A 16,218-nucleotide genomic window follows, 5' to 3' on the forward strand; every position below is an offset into this window, starting at 1 on the left:
TTTTATTGAATTTCACTATGTTTGCTTGCAATTTCATTATTGCTGATTTCTTTCCTTCTGCTTTGTGTTTAATATGCTACTCTTTAAAAAAATCCCTTGATATAGACGCTTAACTCATTGATATTCAGCTTCATTTAAAGCATATGGGTTTAAAGCTATAAATTTCCCTCTAAGCATATATTTAACTGTATCTCTCAAATTTTGATATGTAATAATTTTATTACTGTTCACTGCAAAATATTTTCTAATTTGCACTGTAATTTTTATTTGACTCATGGGTTATTTAGAAGTATATTATTTTGATTAACAAACACAGGGAGATTTTCTAGCTATCTTTTTGTTACTAATTTCTAGCTTAATGGTATTGTGGTCAGAGAACACACTCTGTATGATTTCAATCCTTTAAGATGTATTTATTTACACTTATTTTATTGCCCAGCATATTGTCAATTATATGTAAAGAATGTATATTTTGTTGTTGTTGCCTGCAATATTCTACATATGTCCATTAGTTAGATTTGCTAATTGTGCCCCAATCTTCTACAGCCTTACTGATTTTTTGGTCTTCTGATTCTATTAGAGACATGTTAAGGTCTCCCACTATGACTACAGATTTGTCAAATTCTCCATATGATTTATATATTTTGAGACTATGTTATTAAGTACATTTATCACTATAAAGTTTCCTCTTTATCTCTAATAATATGGGTTTGTGTTTTTTTGGCTTAAAAGTCTACTTTGATATTGATATAGCTACACCAGCTTTCTTTTGGTTTTGTTTATAAGACATAGCTTTTCCCATCCTGATTCTTTCAACCTTCTTGTATCCCTGTGTTTTAGACATGTCACTTCATAGCATACAATTAGGTGCTTCTTTTTCATTTATTATGTTCCTCATAGTATGCTGAGTGCCCGGTACATGCCTGGCATATAAAAACATGTTCAATATATACTTGTTGAATAACTCAAAAATTCTTAACTCCAGCTCAAACTTCTCTCCTAAGTTGGAGACTAGACAGACATCTATCTCCTAGACATCTGTACTTGGAAGTTCCATAAGATCCCTCAAACTCCGTATGTTCAAAACTAAACTCATCATATTTTCTCATTAAATCTAGGCATCATTTTCAATTCTGCCCTCCCTATCTATATCCAACAGGAGATCAAGGCTTACTAATTCTATCTCATTAACATCTCTCACATTCTAACCTTCCTTTTCTATTCTAACTTCTACTGCTTTAATTCAAACCCTGGTCATCTCTCACTTGGTTAGACTAGACCTTCTATCTTGAGTCTTACAGCTCCTCCTTGCCATTCCATCTGTATCACCACTCTCACCAATCCACCCCACACCACAGCTTTAAGAATATTATCAAAATTTTGAATCTGATAATGTCATTCAGCAAATCCAAACGCTTTAATGGTTCCCTGTTGTCAGGAAAAGTCCAAACATGACACACCAAGTTCTTCGGGATTTAGCCCCTCCCTATGTCTCCTACCCTCATTTCTCACTACACTCCTACCTTATACTCTAATCACTCTGAACACACCTTGCTGTTTCACAGTCCTGTCTTTTCTCATGCTGTTCTTTGCCTAGAATGCCCTTCCCTTTCTTCCTGTCCTCACAGAGAATACTTAACTGTTCAAGACTAGACTAAAGCATTACCTCTTTTCTGAAGCATTACTGAATCTCCTAGGCAGATGTAACCATCTACTCTTTGGGGCCCACAACTTTGACCCATATATGCATCTACCTAAATACAACAATTACAAGCTTCTGTATTGTACCCATCTGTTTACGTATCTACGCTTGAATGAGAGCTCCTAGAGGGCAAAAATCTTGCCTTACTCAGCTTGTGTTTCCAAGATCTAGAAAACAGTAGATGTTCAATAGTTGATTGATAAATACAGGGGGGAAAATCCATGAACTGTAAGGAGGTAAAAAAAAAATTCTTTAGGTTATTGAGCAGAGAGGGGACACACACACACACACACACAGCCCTACCTTTCTAAATCAACTATTTAATTATGATTCTAAGGTGCTGCTCTTTTCTATGTGCACAGAAAAGGAATACATTTGTGAAAAATAATACCTTACTATTTGTATTGTGGAATCACAGGCTTGCTTGTTTTGCTCTCCCAAGAGAAAGCATGGATCATATCTTAGTCATTTCTGCATCTTTAGGGGCTAGCTCAGTGTCTGGGGTACAGCAGTCACACAAATATTGATCAGAGGAATGTTGCACAGCATACAAAGTAGCTTCAAAATATTATCCTGATCTCAAAAGAAAAATGGCTTTTGTTGTGATTAAAATAGTGCCTTTAGGTAAAAAACAAAAGTTTTTTGGAGAGAAAAACTCTCCTCATTCTTTCCTTTCACTTTGATGTCAACAGTAGATTCTTTTTGTTCTTTCTCTGTCTTACTCCTTGGTGATTCTAATGATCATTTATCTAACTCAACTATCAAAGTCTTAGTGGCAAAAAGTAAAATAAAGCCTAACAACCTCATCTCCTAAATCCTGAGAAAACTGCCTGATTTCTGACTGTTTTAGAGAGCTGCCAGCACCATCTTTAAAATAGAATCCTTTGTCAGATCCGTAAAGGGTGAAAGAAACATCCTAAATGCTAAAAGTTATAATTTATTTAGCAAGCAAAAATAAAATAAAATTCATTTCAATATTTTTAAATACTGCATATGATACATTTTCTCTTTAAAAGCAATCAAAAAATATTGCATAGAATGAACCAATTACATATATTTTAACATCGTTTAATCCACCATTGCCTAACCTGCCCATTTGAGGGTAAAAATCTTTTACTTAGCAAGAAAGCTAAATTACATTATGCTAAAAAATAAAATAACTACTTTATAAAATTGTTAATCTGTTCTCTTAGGTCACAACAAAAGATACTATCAGAACAAACAAAAATATTCCAACTATTTATAACCTGTGTGGTTATAAAAGTAATTGAGTTTGCCAGCAATGCAAAAAAAACTAAAAGAATTCCTAGGTTTCTTCATATATTCCTGGTTTCTTAGCAATTAAACTGTCAATTATTGAAGCAAACATCAAGACACTGTTAGAGTATGAGAACTAAAGACTATATCCTCTAAAGAGACAGATTTTAAAATTATTTCTTAAGATAAAATAATTTAAATAAAATCTCAATAAATCTGTTTCTTAATTTAAAAAACTTTTTCATGAGTTTAATTTTAAATCTTGATATAGATTTTAAAATTAAAAATAAAATTAGCTACAATAGTGCTTAAAACATCATGTTTATTAAACTAGTACACTGAAAGCCCTCTTTTACGAAAGGGATGATTAGGCACATGTGTATGGTGATGGATTGTAATTAGTATTTGGGTGGTGAACATGATGTAATCTATGCAGAAATAGAAGTATAATGATGTACACCTGAAATTTATACAATGTTATAAACCAATGTTACAAACCAATGTTACCACAATACAAAAAAAAAAAAAAGCCCTCTTTTAAAAGAGTAATGAAAATGAAACTATTGAAATCGAACCACAGCAAAATGTTTGATAGAATTCTAAATTAAAAATATATTTTGGTGACTATTGCTAATATCAATACGTTCTCTAAGTTATTTTAAGAATGTCTTCTGTTTGATTCAAATTGAGACTACATATATGTGTGACCTAAGGGAACAGGTTAGAATAAAATATTCTAATAAAAACAAACTTCAATATTTTAAATACTCTAATAAGAATTTCACATTAACAAATCTATGAAATCTAATTTTTAAAAAATATTTATTTCAATTATGCAAAACTATAGGTCTTTAAATAAAGTGATTTAATTTAAAAAATATAAAAAAGGATATTGTTTAAAAGTATATTAAAACCAGAATTTTTAAAAATCTCCTTCCCCCCAAATCTATAATGCATATATCCCAAGCTGTTTTACTATTGTAAATAAACAACTGAAATAGAAAACAGAACTTACCAGTGAAACAATATAAACTTGTGCAAAACCATCTTAGAAACATATAAAAATAATAAATTTTCCCTTTGTTATGAGCAGTAAACTTTAAAACTACTCACTACTCATGAATCTTTAAAATTCTACATACAAACTGATGACAAAGCCAAATTAGCCATTCACAGGACTAAAGAACTATTAATCACGCTGAACACCTTTAGTTATTTGATTGCTTTGAGGTATTCTGGCCCTTGCTTAAAGAATTTGCCCGAAGAACAGTGCTATCTTTACCAAAAAAAAAAAAAAAAATAGGTAGATAATTGTATCTTTCATCTCAAGGCACAATAGCAAACTATTACATTTTGATAGGCTAAGGTTGAAAAGAACACATTGCTATATGAACTAAAGTAAAAAAAGAAATGAAGAAATAAGCCACACACTCTGCAATTCATTACAGACATTACTGTTAGATTCAAGAAGAAAACTGGATACTAATGAAATAATAAATAGCATTCAACACCTATAGACTGGAAATGAGATTCAGTATGATCAAGTTAGTAATAAGATCCACTAGATAGTAGTAATTATGTGATTCCACTTTATTCTCAAAGAAAATATATATTTCTCTTAAATTAATACAACCACTACTGAAACTTAATTGCCAAATTACACTCGCATAATATCGCTCTAATGTTATTTTTAGTGGTTTAAGAATGTTAATTTGAAATTTGAGGTATGTAAACTACAAATGCAGATTAAACTATATGAAAAAGACCAATTCTTCTTTTTACTATTAAAAAGTAATACCTCTAAAAACAATAATTACCTATCAAATATGTTGTACTTTATATAAAAAATGGCACTTTTGACACACTGCCATCCATCCATTCATCTAGCCATTCATTTATTGAACAACGACTCAAGCACTGTGTTAAGTGCTGATGATAAAGAGGTGAGCAAAAAGAGTCTCCTATGGACTAGACTCTAGTATTTAATTATACTTATGATAAGTGCAATGAAGTAAAAGTCCTGGGCACTATAAAAAGATCTATTTCCTTAAGGAAATGACATTTAAATTGAGACCAAAAGAATTATTAGGTGTTAGCTAGCTAGGTTGGAGAAGTTGGAGAGTGTGTGTGTGTTTTCATTCTAACTCAGAAGGTGCATCATATGCAAAAGCCCTGAACTGGGAAGGGGCCTGATGCACTGGAAGAGAGGAGAGCAGGCCAGTGGACAGAAGTGTAATGAGTAGAGACTGACAGGCAGCAGGGGATCAGACCAAGTAGGTCCTTGAAGGTCATGTTGAAGATTTTCAATGCTAACCTAATGGGAAGCCAAATGGCTATTCATTCTAATCACTCTATGAAGCATAACTTAGAGGGTGGGCAACGGCAGAACAAATGCAGGTGGACTAGTTAGAAGATCCAGTTAGAATATGACTGAAGTAATCCAGGTGACAGAGAAGGCAGTCATTTGGACTAGGTGATGGTGATACAGAAGCATGTCAATTCAAGATATATCCTGAAGGCATAATCAACAGGACTGATGATGGATTAGATGTAGGGGTGAGGCCCAAATTCTTGGCATAAGAAACTTGCTATGGTCAGCCAAAAACTCAAAATTATTTCTGAAGCAGATCAATTACATCAATATATTATTCCCTATCCAGAAAATCTATGGGATTAGGACGAGATTTATGACCAACATAGTTAAGTATAACCAGGTCACTGGAATCATGGAGAGAGTAACTTAATGGTATTTTGGGGCAGAGGGTTGTGGGGGAATGATGGCTTTTGAAGCCAAGACTAATTGAGAAAGTAAGAGAGCATTTAGTGGCTTTCTGTTTTTCTTCTCTTTTTATTTTTCCTTATACTTCATTATTCTCCTATATGACATATGCCTACTTTACCTACTTCAGCCCCAAAGGAGAAATCTTTAATCCACTTTTCTTTGGTTCCCTACATTGTTCTTATTCTCCGTACCCTGTAACTTGAGTTCACTTGACTCATACAACTCAAGAGCAGAAAACAAACAATCCAATTAAAAATGGGCGGAGGGCTCGAACAGACATTCTTCCAAAGAAGACATACAAATGGCCGACAGGCACATGAAAAGATGCTCGACATCACTATCAGGGAAATACAAATCAAAACCACAATGAGTTATCACCTCATACCTGTTAGGATGGCTGTTACCACAAGGCCAGAGGGCAGGCCTCGTGGCCCAGTGGTTAAGTTCAGCATGCTCCGCTTTGGCAGCCTGGGTTCGTGGGTTTGGTTCCCAGTTGCGGACCTACACCACTCATCAGCCATGCTGTGGTGGTGACGCAGGTACAAAATAGAGGAAGATGGCACAGATGTTAGCTCAGGGCCAACCTTCCTCAAGCAAAAAGAGGGAGATTGGGAACAGATGTTAGCTCAGGGCCAATCTTTCTCACCAAAAAAAAAAAAAAGACAGATAAGTGTTGGTGACAGTGTTGGTGAGGATGTAGAGAAAAGGGAACCCCTGTGCACTGTTGGTGGGAATGTAAACTGGTGCAGCCATTATGGAAAACAGCATGGAGCTCCCTCAAAAAAATTAAAAACAGAATTACCATATGATTCAGCAATCCCACCTCTGGATATATATCTGAAGGAAATGAAATCACTCTCTCGAAGAGATATCTGCACCCCTATGTTCACTGCAGCATTAGTCACAAGAGCCAAGACATGGAAACAACCTAAGTGTCCAGTGACAGATGAATGGATAAAGAAAACATGGTGTATATATACAATGAAATATTATTCACCCATAAAAAGAAGGAAATCCTGCCATTTTTGATAACATGGATGGACCTTGAGGGCATTATGCTAAGTGAAATAAGTCAGACAGAGAAAGGAATATACTGTATGATCTCACCTATATGTAGAATCTAAAAGGGCTGAACTCACAGAAACAGAGAGTAAAATGGTAGTTTCCAGGGGCTAGGGGATGGGGGAAATGGGGAGATGCTGGTCAAAGGGTACAAACTTCCGGTTATAAGACAAATAAGTTCTGGGGATCTAATGTACAGCATGGTGACTACAGTTAACAATACTGTATTATATACTCAAAAGTTGCTAAGAGAGTAGATCTTAAATGTTCTCACAACAAAAAATAAGGTAATTATGTGAGGCGATGGATGTTTTAACTAACCTTATTGTGGTAATCATTTTGCAATATATATGTATATCAAATCATCATGTTGTAGTACACCTTATATTTACACAAAGTTATATGTCAAATACCTCAATAAAGCTGGAAAAAAAAGTCCCTAGCACACAGTCAGTACACAGTAAATATTACTACTATTATGATGATTTCTCACCAACATTGTTAGGAGATAGAATTGATAGTACTCTCTGACTCATTTTAAAGTGGGGAAAAATGATATGGAAGCAGCATTAGGAAGCAAAGAAGATACCGACCCATATCTTTTCCAAACTTAATATATGTGGGATACATGGATATACGTAGCACTCGCACATAAGGGGGTCCAGATGAAACTAATTTTAGAGACCAGCCAGTTATCAGTTAAGGCAAGGAGAGGGAACGTTTAAGTTTGGAGAAGAGGATCAAAATAACTATATACAGAGCAGAAGCTCTTCAGAACACAGTGGAAGGATGTGGGAAAGCTGGAGAAATGGGTCAAATGAGGAGCTGTTCAAAGCAGTATGAAGATGTGAGTTCAGAAGATAACAGAAAATAAAGAAGACATGTACTTCTGCCAGTTGACTCAGATAAATCGTGATAAGAGGCATAATGGAATTATTTCTAGGTCTTTTGAAAGAGTAGGGGCACTCCCTTTCCTTTATGCTATGGTCTTGAAGGTGTCAAGAGACGATGCTATGTCACACAGAAGTAAATACTCTTTGAAACTCTACCACATGTTGTCATACAGCTAAGTATTGGCAGAGATAATAATCTCAGTTCTGACTTCCAATTCATTGTTTCCTTCATTATAACATGTTGTCACTTTCTCCTAAATCTTATTCCTGGATTCGTTAACTAATTATTTGGAATACATAATCATTTAAATATAGCTTTATTTTTCCTTAGTTGTATTTGCTGTTTGCTACAAAGAAGCTCATTTGCTATTTTCCTGTCCACTCATAGTCTCATGAGAATTTAACATAGTTTTTCTTCTTGGCATTTCACTACACAGAGGAGTGTTCTGGCATTTCAAACCTGGGCATTTCAACATGTACTTTCTCTCTTCTTGAACACTTTAAAAATATAAAATAAAACCAGTAGCAACATTAATCCCCACTGTTAATAGTTTTCAATTCAGAAAAGCCTACCTATTTTAAGAATCTTAAGCTGGAAGAGATATTAAAAACCAACTAATTTTCCTCTCATTTTTGTAGATGAGCAAACTTATCTGAAAAAGTTAAGAAACTTGTCTAAATTCACAGAATTAACGTAGAGCTAAGACTAGATTTTAGTTTCCAGGTTTTTAATCTACTATTTTACTCTTAATCTGTCACTATTTTTGAACTCCATTTTGTGTTCTTGACAAATCAGCCTCCCAAATTTCACAATACCCTAAAAGATTTTCAGTGGTATCTTAGAAGCTCCTCAATTCCCAGATGACTACCTCCTTCAACAAATATTTTCAGATTACGTATTCTGATAAAAAGATAGGTGGTGAAAGAGATATAAAAGAAGTAAAACACCTTCACTACCCAGAAGCTCACAAGATGAGGAAGGAAGATATATGCCAAAAATTTAAAAACAATAAAAATTAACATATGGCTAAGGTCTAAAAGTAGGATAAGACAAATTATTAGGTACGCAGAAAGAATGATATCAAAACAAGCTAAAGAGGTTAAGGAAGACAATACTGATATAGACCTGTGCTATCCAATACATTAACTGTTAGGCTCACGTAGCTAAATTAAAATTAAATAAATAATTTAAAAATCAGTTCTTCTGTCACACTAGCCACATTTCAACTGCTCAATAGCCATACGTGGCTTGTGGCTGACACAGTGGACAATGCAGTTACAACAAAGATTTACAGATCTCACTGCAGAAATTTCTATTGGCCAGCACTGATGTCCACAACGGATAAAATGACAAGGAGACAAGAATTTCAAGTCAGGAATGAGAGAGGAAAAATAAGGAAACTTGCTTCAATGGAACACGAAGGTAGAAATAAAAGATAAACAAAGAATGCAATCAAATTGAAGATTTTGAACTTTGATATTCAATGAAGACATGAGTCTTCTTAAGGAGTAAGAGATCACAAACATTTGATTTTAAGGAATTTTAAAGAGATTTACTGTTTACTATGGAGTAAATGTGGGACAAGTGGAAACCGTAAACTGCTGGGTTACAGGGAATATATACATATACATAGGTATAGCTTTATTAAATACTGCTAAAGTTTTCTAAAGTGCTTGAACCAATTTACACCCCCACCAGCAATTTATGAGAGTTCCAGTTGTGTGACATCCTTGCTAACACTTAGTTTTGTACACTAATAATTTGATGAGCCAAGCAAAACTAACCAAATTTTATTCTAAAATTTCATCTAGCCTATCAAAAATTTTAATTTTTAAAATCTCTGGCCATTAAATAATAAGTAATTATAATAAAATATTAAGTGAATTATTATTGATTTAATCCTTTCTAGAAAGTAAATGATGAGTAGATAAAACCTCTTCAATGCTACAGAAACAGTATTCCCTATATTCCATAATGTAAGAATTCTGTAAACTCAAGAATTCCAAGATTGGTCTAAATAATAACAAGACCAATGAAATACACAGCTACACTAACTCATCTATTGTACAAGTTTAAATAATGAATAGGGATTTAAAAATATTAAATTTAGATTTGTAGATATATTAAATCACAATATTCATTAATCACAATTTTGAGTCAAGAACTTGTGAAACTTACAAAATCACCTCTTTTCTATTATGTTTGATTCTTAGTTACTTCCTCACCTTTCTACAGTTTCCTTTCATCACAGGTGAACAAAAATACAAATGTAGAAAAGGTGCTAAGTATATTATTAACATTTTAGTTACATTCCCTGACTTGGACGTGGAAATGCTATGCTGAATCAAACCAGTGAGAACAGTGAATCTATATCTTATTTGAATCTCACAATCATTGCTTTGCAAGCATTTATTATTAATATCATTACTGTTATTATTAGGTCTTTTTGTCCTATTTTTAGAAAAAATATATATAAACTTTATTGAGGTATAATTGAAGCACAATATACTACACATGGCCCCCAGATCTCCAGCCCCTAGTGCTACTCCTATGTTTATATTAGATGTTAAAAGAGATTTTGAAGATGTAATTACAGTTGCTAATGAGCTGACCTTAATTTACTGAGATTATATGTAATCTAATCACATGAGCCCTTTAAAAGCAGAGTTTTCCCCAACTGATAGCAAGTGAGGAAGTCAGTGATTCAAATCATGAGGGAGATTAACTGTATCATTTCTGTCTTGAAGATGGAGGGGGCCACTTGGAAAGGATCTGAGAGTAGCCTCTAAGAGCTCAGAGCAACCTTTGGCTGATAGCCAGGAACAAAACAGGAACCTCAGTTCTACAACTGCAAGAAACTGGATTCTGCCAACTTGAATGAGCTTGGAAGTTGATTTTTCCCTATAGCCTGCAGAAAGGAATGTAGCCCAGTCAAGACCTTGATTTTGGCCTTGCAAGACCCTAAGCAGAAAACCAGCCAAGCTATCCAGACTTCTGACCTACAAAACTGTGAGATAATTAATAACAGTTGTTTTAATCTGTTAAATTTGTGGTAACTCAGTAAGCAGCAACAGAAAATTAATACACTGCACATACTTAAAGCGTATAGCGGTCAGTTTTAAAACAGTTTTAACACTAGAAGTCACCACAATCACCCCTTAAATTTTCTCTGTACCCCTTGGCAATTCCTCTCTCTACCCATGTCCACAAGCAACCACTGACTTGCTGTCTCTATAGATTTGTTTGCTTGTTATAGAACTGTGGAGTCATAAGTGGAATCATAAAGTATTTACTCTTCTTTGCCTGCCTTCTTTCCATTCAGCCTAATGATTTTGAGATTCATCTGTGTTGTTGCATATATCAATAATTTATTCATTTTTATGACTGAATAGTAGTATTTCATTGTATGGATGTATCACAATTTATCCAGTCATCTGCTGATGGACATCTGAGTTATTTTCAGGTTTTGCCTACTACAAATAAAGTTACTATGAACATTCTGTATAAGTCTGTGTGTGGACATATGTTTTTGTTCTTCTTGGGTAAAGAACATATATGTTTGTTTTAAGGGCCTGGGGTGGGGGGTGGGGGCAGGCAAAGAATTAAGGTACTTTGGAGCAAAAACAGGAGAGAAATTCTTTTGAGTTCCAAGAGTAAATTTTAGGAAAAGCTGTGAAATCTCCTCTTCTGTATCTGGAAAAATGTTAGTGAAAGTGGGATTCTACAAACTGTTTGATAGCAAGGAAGATGGATTGATAGGCAGAGACTTAAGTCTCTTCTTTCTAAATTCTACTTTTTTTCCAATATATCTTTCAATGTTTTTATTTTGTTGTCTATATGCTTAATAAAACACAATATCATACAAATTGCATTTAATGCATTTTCAATGCATTATTACAAAGATGTCTGCATTCCAGATTTCTTATTTACTACAATGACCAAAGTTACTTTGTCATCTATGAACCGGCTATGTGACAGCAAGAACCATGGCCCAGCCTTAACCTGACTTCTATGGAAGGACCACATTTCAGCAAAAACCTAGCCCATATGGGAAGTCTTCTATTGATAAGTATTATACACATAAGCAAATAAAGAAAAGAGGTCTAAAACAAAACACACAATGGGGGAGACTTTGCTACCACCAACTGAGCTTAATAAATCTAAAGTTTATTAAGAAGTTCTGAAAGAGCACAAGTGGTGAAATTCAGAATTCTACCTGTCTCACTGACCTACCTGAAGTTGTTATTGGGCACTTCAGTAAATATATACACTCAAAGTGTTTTTGAAGAGCAAAAGTAATAAGAACATCAAAAACAATTACTTATGAAAAAAACTTTCCATTTTGGGAGACAGGTCCTAGAACACAAGGAGATGAATTCTGCTTCACCTCCCCTATTTTTTTCATGATTACTCTTCTGTGAGAGTCTACTCTGACCTAATCACATTTTAACTTTTTCAATGTACAGTATTCTCAAAACAAGCAAGATATAAACTAAGATATGTCAGGCAGACAGCATATTTCTTGCTCCAAAAGTCATAAAACAAAAGGTAGAAGTAGAAGGAATATTTTCTAACTCTATGAAGCCAGCATTACACTAATACAAAAACCAAAGACTTGTCAAGAAAAGAAAACTACAGATCAATCTCTCATGAACATAGATGCAGAAATCCTCAACAAAAATTAGCAAAGTGAATCCAACAATGTATAAAAAAAATTACACACCATGACCAAGTGGGATTCATTCCAGTTATGGAAGGCTGGTTCAACATTCGAAAATCAATTAGTGTAACCCATCATATTAACAGGCTAAAGAAGAAAAATCACACAGTCATATCACATGCAGAAATAACATCTGACAAAATCCAACATTCATTTATGATAAAACTTCTCAGCAAAGTAGGAATAGAGGGTGACTTCCTCAACTTGATGAAAAAAAAAAATCTACAAAAAGTCTACAGCTAACATCATACTTAATGGTGGGAAACTAGAAGCTTTTCTGTCAAGATTAGGAACAAGGCAAGGATGTCCCCTCTTACCACATCATACTGAAAGTCTTAGCTAATGCAATAAGACAAGAAAAGGAACTAAAAAGTATACAGATTGAAGAAGAAACAAAACTGTCTTTATTCACAGATAACATAATTGTCTATGTAGAAAATCCAAAAGAATCAACAAAAAACTTCCTGGAACTAAGCAGCAATTATAGCAAGATTGCAGGATACAAGGTTAATATACAAGACTCAATTATTTTTCTATATACCAGAAATAAACAATTGGAATTTGAAATTAAAAACACATCATTTACATTAGCATCCAAAAAAACAAAATACATACAACATATATATGAGGAAAATTACAAAACTCTAATTTAAAAAAAAAGAATCAAAGAAGAACTAAATAAATGGAGAGAGATTTCATATTCATGGACTGGAAGACTCAATATTGTCAACATGTGAGTTCTTCCCAACTTGATCTACAGATTGAATGTAATCCCAATCAAAATCCCAGCAAGTTATTTTGTGGCTATCAACAAAATGATTCTAAAATTTATATGGAAAGGCAAAAGACCCAGAAGAGCCAATGCAATATTGAAGAAGAACAAAGTTGGGAGATTGACACTATCTGACTTCAAGACTTACTATAAAGCTACAGTAATCAAGACAGCATAGTACTGGCACAAGTAGAGAGAAACAGACCAATGGAACAGAATAGAGAGCCCAGAAATAGACCCACATAATACAGTCAACTGATCTTTGACAAAGGAGCAAAGGCAATACAATGGAACAAAGACAGTCTTTTCAACAAGTGGTGCTGGAACAACTGGACATCTATGTGCAAAAAAAAAAAAAAGTCAATCTAGACACAGACCTTACACCCTTCACAAAAATTAACTCAAAATGGATCTCAGACCTAAATGTAAAATGCAAAACTATAAAACTCCGAGAAGATAATATAGGAGAAAATCTAGATGACCTCGGGATTGGCGATTACTTTTTAGATATAACACCAGATCCATGAAAAAAATAATTGATAAGCTGGACTTTATTAAAAACTTCTGCTCTGCAAAAGACACTGTCACAAGAATGAGAAGACAAGCCATAGGCTAGGGGAAAATATTTGCAAAAGACTGTTATCCAAAATATACAAAGGACTCAGTAAGAACAACCTGATTTAAAATTAGGCTAAAGATCTAAACAGATACTTCACCAAAAAAGATATATACAGTAGATAGGAAATAAGCATTTGAAAAGATGCTCAACATCACATGTCATTAGAAAACTGCAAATTAAAACAATGACATACTACTACATACCTATTAGAATGGCCAAAATCTGGAACACTGAGATATCAAATGCTGATGAGGACATGGAGCAACAAGAATTCTCATTCACTGCTGGTGAAGATGTATACTGATACAGCCACTGTGGAAGAGAGTTTGGCAGTTTCTTACAAAACTAAACAAACCCTTATCATATGACCTAGTAATCGTGTTCCTTGGTATTTACCCAATGAGTTGAAACCCTATGTCCACACAAAAACCTGCACATGGATGTTTATAGCAGCTTTATTCATAATTGTCAAAACTTGGAAGCAACCAAGATGTCCTTCAGCAGGTGAATGGATAAACAAAGTATGGTACACCCAATCAATGGAATATTATTCAGTGCTACAAAGAAATGAGCTATCAAGCTATGGAGAACCTTAAATGTATAGTAATAAGAGAAAAAAGCCAATCTGAAAAGGCTACATATTGTAGGATTCCAACCATATGACATTCTCAAAAAGGCAAAACTATGGAGACAGTAAAAAATCAGTGGTTGCCAGGGTTTCAGGGAGAGAGAAGAGATGATTAGGCAGAGCACAGAGGATTTTTAGGGCATTCTGTATGAGACTAAAATGGCAGATACATGTCATCATACATTTGTCCAAATCTACGGAATACGTTAACACCAAGAGTGAACCTGATGTAAATTATGGACTTTGAATGGTAATAATATGTCAATGTAGGTTCATTGATTGTAACAAACGTACCACTCTGGTGCAGGATGTTGATAGCGGGGGAGGTTGTACAGGTGTAGGGTGAGGGGGTATGTGGGAACTCTGTACTTTCTGCTCAATTTTGCTGTGAACCTAAAACTGCTATTAAAAAGTCCCTTAAAAAAGGTCATAAAAGATGTGAGTGTACTTAATGCCACAGAATTGTACACTTTCAAAATGGTTAAAATGGTAAATTTCATGTTAAGTATATTTTACCACAATTTTCAAAAAGCCATAAGAGGGTTCTAGCCATATTAAGAACTACAAAGGTATTCTATTCAGATGTCTGTCTCTTCTCCATTTTTTCTTACTCAAACTACTGTCTTAGTCTGTTCAGGTTGCTATAATAGAATATCATTGACTGGGTGGCTTATAAACAACAGAAATTTATTTCTCCCAGTTCCGGAAGCTGGGAACTCAAAGATCAAGGCAGATCAAGGCAGTCCAAAATCAAGATGTCTCATGAAGACCTGCTTCCTAGTTCATGGATGGTTGTCTTCTCACTGTGTCCTTGCATGACGGAAGAAGCAAGACAGCTTTTATAATAACATCATCATTTAAGAACGAGTCTCCTTTAAGGTGATATTTTTTTCTCACTACTTTCTTCTGGCTTAGACCTTCTACAGCAGTGCTAATTCAAAGCGTGATCCTTAAACCAGCATCAGGAATAACATTAGCATCACCTGGGAAGTTGTAAGAAGTACAGCATTTTAGTCCCACCCCAAAACTTCTGATCAGAATCTGCTTTTTAACAAGATTCCCAGATAATTAGGATGCACAATAAAGTATGAGCACAGTGTTCTGGAAGACTTGGCTCTTATGCACCCCCTCTACCTCCTCCTTTAGGTTCTTGGCGAGAGGCATGAATTCTAGGAATAAAGGAAGCAACGTAAAACAGAAGTCAAATGGATAGGCCAGGGTTTTATAAAAGGAGAAGGGGTGGGATGCAGTAGTACAAAATTAAATTTAAAAGGGCATCAAGGGTGTAGTTGGGAAAAGAGAAACATTCATGAGAAAAACTGGTGGTATACCGAGCCAAAATGGGATAAGTCATTATGAGGAAATAAGGAAAATGGGAAAGTAGATGAACGCTTATGAAAAGAAAAAGTCTGATGGGCCAGGAAACCAGGGAGAATGTCTAAAAAGAGGGTTTACTAATGAGAAAAAATGATGCCCTACAATAATTCTCCTATTCTGAATTCTCCCCATTTTGACCAAAATATTTCTGAACCCTTTTACCCTGTACAGATTTAAGACTATAATGTTTTTAAATACCAATGTCCTTCTCAGCTTGCAATTACAGAACAAAAGGAGAGTCTTTACAGAGAATATCCAGATTAAACAGAGAATAGTTAGCTTCCTCTTTTATGGAAAGCAAGGCTCAGAGAATGACCAGAGACACCAGAAAACCAACATGAGATAAAACCTCTTTCAATTTTAGTGTCACATACATTATTAAAATAATACATTAATCCTGGCATT

The 16,218-nt window shown here is 34.4% G+C and overlaps 1 protein-coding gene across 9 annotated transcripts in view; it reads right to left on the reverse strand.

Moving 5' to 3' along the window:
* WASF1 (WASP family member 1) overlaps positions 1 to 16,218 on the reverse strand; it is a 68,106-nt gene that overhangs the window by 25,283 nt on the left and 26,605 nt on the right. For 2 of the 9 annotated variants that reach the window (XM_087443995.1, XM_087443993.1), the window contains exon 2: positions 14,012 to 14,120. The exons of the other annotated variants lie outside the window; for them this stretch is intronic. The gene's annotated coding sequence lies outside the window, so the exon portion shown is untranslated. The remainder of the gene's footprint in view (positions 1 to 14,011; positions 14,121 to 16,218) is intronic. 9 annotated transcript variants of the gene reach the window in all.

This window comes from Ceratotherium simum, chromosome 19, assembly GCF_057802395.1.
Source record: "Ceratotherium simum simum isolate JZ-2026a chromosome 19, ASM5780239v1, whole genome shotgun sequence".
Lineage (NCBI taxonomy): Eukaryota > Metazoa > Chordata > Mammalia > Perissodactyla > Rhinocerotidae > Ceratotherium > Ceratotherium simum.